Below are 4,755 nucleotides of genomic sequence, written 5' to 3' on the forward strand. Positions count from 1 at the left end.
AGCATCAGCTCATAGAGATGGCCTTCCTTGAAGGCATCCACCTCTGCAGAAATCTTTAAGTGCTCTCGCACTTCTTTCAGTTGGGCCATCCGCCTGAACGAAGTAACCCTTCCTGAGTTATACAGGAGCTCGAGCTCTAGTAATTCTTCCCAGTAGGGAAGACTAGCATAGAAAACTTTGTCTTCCACAGCAGCTTTCTGTGCTTCCAGCGAAAAAGGATCAACGTTTGAACTACTTTCTCCTGCCATCTTTGAGTATTTTCTGCTGATGCTTGTGACTAACTTCTCTACTCTTATTTATAGGCCAGGTCAAAGAAGATGAAAGGACACTCCTTTAAAAGACGATTAAAAGCCTTGGGATTTCCTTAATCAAGATTATTTTATTTAATGCATCTATTTAGGGGGAATGAAGGTTTAAGAAGTTAACTGAGAAGACAGTTGTTAGTGAATTCTCAACTGAAAGGAATCAGTTTTCCCTAACTGGTCGTTCAGTTGATTATTCAACTAATCTTCTCATCAAAGTTAAATAATTAAACCTATTATATTCCACATCAAATGACATGACTGTCTGCTAATTCATGATGAATTTCTGTTTATAACGTGTACACATTTTTAACCGCTCATTATTTTACACACAAAATTACAGTACACGTACACATATTTTTACTCAACATTTTACTAGACTGACACATATCCGAGAATTCAAACAGTCATAAACATTAGTACTATTTCCCGCTTCATCTCAGTTTTCCTTTACGAGAATTTTATCTTTCTAAAGAACTCTCACTTCTCCTAATTTTTATCTTGAGAAATATCAGAATTTCTAACACTTTCAAATGGCAAACCAGATTCCAGCACATCTTTTGAACGCCATGGCTATCAACTTCAACTCAATTATGACCATTACAGACGCTGATGTAAAGAAAGTATTTCAGCAACTGGAATCAGCAGGCTTAAAACCCTTTCTGGGTCTATACGCTCAGGAAGTTTATCCCAAAGAGCTTCACGACTTCTATTCAACAGGATTCATCAATTCTGATGAAAACATTGCTGCTACCATCAATAACAAACTAATGATCATCTCTGAAGATTATTTTGGAAATTTGTTTTCACTGCCTTCTGATGGGCTAGCACAAATTTCTGAGATCCAGGCATCGGAAATCGAAGAGATGCAAACTTTACTCTCTGTAGATGGAAGGAAAATCAAAGTTTCCGATCCAAAGAAGGAGTTAAAGCACGAAGTGCAACTGCTGGCAGACATTGTAGCCAAAGGGCTTTTGGCGAAGGCTGGGTCGTTTGCTGCTCTGACTCTGGAAAAGTTTCAACTCATCACCGTAATCATGACTGGACGACGAATCAACTGGAAGCATCTTCTATTCACTATTTTGAAGAACATGTTCTCTTCTGCTAAGCAATCCAAAGGTTTTGCTGTCCAGCTCAGTTATCTGCTGAAAAACCAAGTGTTAATTGCTGATGATTCTGACAGATTAACAAGATTCAAGGTATTCAATGCTAAAAACATTCTACCATCCAAAACCAAATTAGATCTTTCCCCTGAGAAATTCATCAAAAAGGAAATTGGGATGGAGCAGGCTGCTCCCAAATCAGTCAAAGTTGCCAAGAACTTGACAAAGAAGAAAGAGTCAAAACGCAAACTGACTCTCAGTGATTCTGATAGTCAGAAGACTCTACCTCTTCAAATTGTCAAGAAACCAAGGACACTGAAGACCAAATCAATTGATCATGTTAAACCCACATCCACTGATCAGGTAATGGATACAGGAACTCAACAGCCAATCCAGGATGTTTTCTCAAAGGAAGTTTCAGTTGCATCCTTAACTGAGGATCAGTTACCGTTATCCTCATTACTGCCAAACATCACTGCATCCAGCAAATCATCAAAACTTCCAGGGGTCAAAGCACCACTGATTAGTATCTCACCTTACTCTTCTTTACCATTTGCCAGACCCACCGGAATAATACTCAGAGAAAATATTGACGCAACTACATCAGGATTAACTATTCCACACATTTTAAGTGACTCTAAGGGCAAGAGTAAACTTCAAGAAGAACCCAGGCCCTCAAATGCAATTCAGACTCATATTGACCTTATCTGGCAAGAAGTCAATACATTTGCAGCAGAGAAGCACCAAGTTTTTGAGAAATGGGTCAATTTCAGAGTTAATGTTTTTGCTAAGGAACTGCGCAATAAATCAAAGTTGAAAAGATTTATTGATCTAGAACGATTAGTGCTCAAAACAGTTAAGGCCTCCTCTATTCAGCAAGCTTTGCAAAGGAAGAAATATTTCTTTAACTTACATCGGGAACAAAAGTTGCAGCAAATAGTTGCTGAACTCAGGCAAAACTTTAATCCCCTTAGTCCAACTGCATTCAACGACAAAGCAGTCTATGCTCAATTGGAAACAGATCTGATAACACTACAAGCAGAAATTAAAGACTGGGAAATGGGTCAAGAGCTGATCATCCCAGAGATGTCTCAAAAAATTGCTGAAGAAGCTCCAGCTGATCATTCAGTTGGAAACCCAGTCACGGATCTTGCTGATTCTTCATCTCAACCAAAAGGTATTTCATCAATTGCTCCATCTTCATCCGACACAGCACCTACAACTAATATTCCTAAGATGTATTCTGAGGCTGAGCTGAAATTTGGAAACATTGATGAAGTTATTCAGTCAGTTGTTCAGGAATTTTCCACAGTTGATCACTCTGCTGATCAAATCAATCCGGAGGTCACTATTGAATCTGTACAACCCGATCTATCTACTGATCCGGTTCACCCCACTAATGAGCCAGACACTTTAATCAATCATCCTGAAGAGGCACCAACTTCAGTGCTTTTATCATCTGCTGAACAGAACCCTTCTTCATCACCTCATGATTTAGATGAAATCACGGCTGATGATATTCCAGTTCAAAGAGAAATAACTGAAACTGATATTTCAGTTCAAAATGTTATTGAATCAGTCTCAACTGATCAAACTTTGGTCATTTTTGAGCACATCTCTAAAGAACCAGGAACATCTTATCAGTCTCCTCCTTCATCTTCTTCAGATGTTGCACTTATCTTGGAAGAAGTTCAGCACCTACAGAATAATATGGAGCAAATGATCTCTACCATCTCCAAAATTCAGAACACACAACTATCTCACACTCTAAAGCTGGACCATTCACATGCATCCAACTTAGAGAAAATGAATAAACTTCAAGCCAATATGGACTCTCTTATCCAAACTGTAATAGATATGAAAAAGGGACTCATCAACTTTTCTCTACAAATCAGGATGTAAACAGTCAAAGAATTGGGCGACTGGAAACCTCTGTTTCAAAGAAGATAGAATTACTGCAGACTTCTTTCACCACTATGGCCACAAGTATCTCCTTAGATGTAAAACTTCTATCCATCGATGTTAGAAAGCTCTCAGACAGAATGGAGGTATTTGACAATAAGGGGGAAAGCAGCTGAAGAAACTGATATCATTTGTCCAGTTATTTTATGATTCAGTTGTGCTGAAGAATTAGTTGAAGAATTAATCAGATTATTATTATCAACTGATATCATTTTCTCAGACTTTATATTATCTACAAGGAACCCAGCTATTCTATGATTCAGTTGCGTAATCTATTATCAACAAAGAGCTGAGTTAAATCTCTTGGTTTTGTCAAACACCATGAAGGGGGAAATTGTTGGAAACTAAATTCTGGAGTTTGACAAAAACATAAATCAATGGATGAAATCATCTAATACGCGAAAGCAAATTCGGCAGCTATCGGCAGCTGGACTTATCAACTGAAATCAGTTAACACAAACTGATCAGTTGAGAACTGATCAGTTAAAACATTCAGCCGAAAATATTAAAATCTCTCAACTGAAGATACCTCGGGAAGATCATATCAGCAACTGAATATGGAAAGTCGCACCTCGATCACTACAACATAGAACAATGTGTTTCGGCTATTGCATTTAAGACGCCGTATCACAATCAATGAAGAGAACATTGCCCAAAGGAATATTGAAGAAGCAATCAACGGATACATAAATTCAAAGTTACCGTTGAAAGACAAGTCTATAAATATGACAAAAGAGCAGTTGAAGAACAACAACGATCTATCAATTTCAAACTTGCTATTACTCTGTCAAAATCTCAGTTCACTCTTACTAGAATTATTCGTAGCAATCAAGGCTACAAGTTGAGCAAACTAGCACTCTATAATATTGATAATTCAACAAGTGCTAAAGTTCAGTTACATACAGAGATCATTGTATTATACTAAGAGTTTCAGTTTAGGCAATAGATAAGTCCTAACTGAAGTGGGTCTGTACAAATGTTGTACTCGATCAAAGTCTTTTAGTGAATATCCTATCCTTGAGATAGAAGGGGTGACGTAGGAGTTATTCAAATCTCCGAACATCCAGAAACATATTGTGTTGTCTTTACTGCAGCCTTTCATTTTCAGTTAGATATTCTATCTTTCAATCAGTTTATTTTCCGCAACTGCTTATTCAGTTTAACTGATTGTTATTGACCGACATGATATTTAGTTCAGTTTGTAAAAAAACTGAACTATCTTTTTCAAAGAACTTTTAAATTCATAGAACTGTTTATTCAACCCCTCCTTCTAAACACTCCTTAGTCAATAACCGATCCTATCATGCAGGGCAGCAAAAGGTAGCGCGCAGGTTGCTGTCCAACTTCAGGCGGCTCGTGCGCGGGGTGCAGGGCTTGGGCTGGTCTGG

This window comes from Primulina eburnea, chromosome 7, assembly GCF_022965805.1.
Source record: "Primulina eburnea isolate SZY01 chromosome 7, ASM2296580v1, whole genome shotgun sequence".
NCBI classification, from domain to species: Eukaryota; Viridiplantae; Streptophyta; class Magnoliopsida; order Lamiales; family Gesneriaceae; genus Primulina; species Primulina eburnea.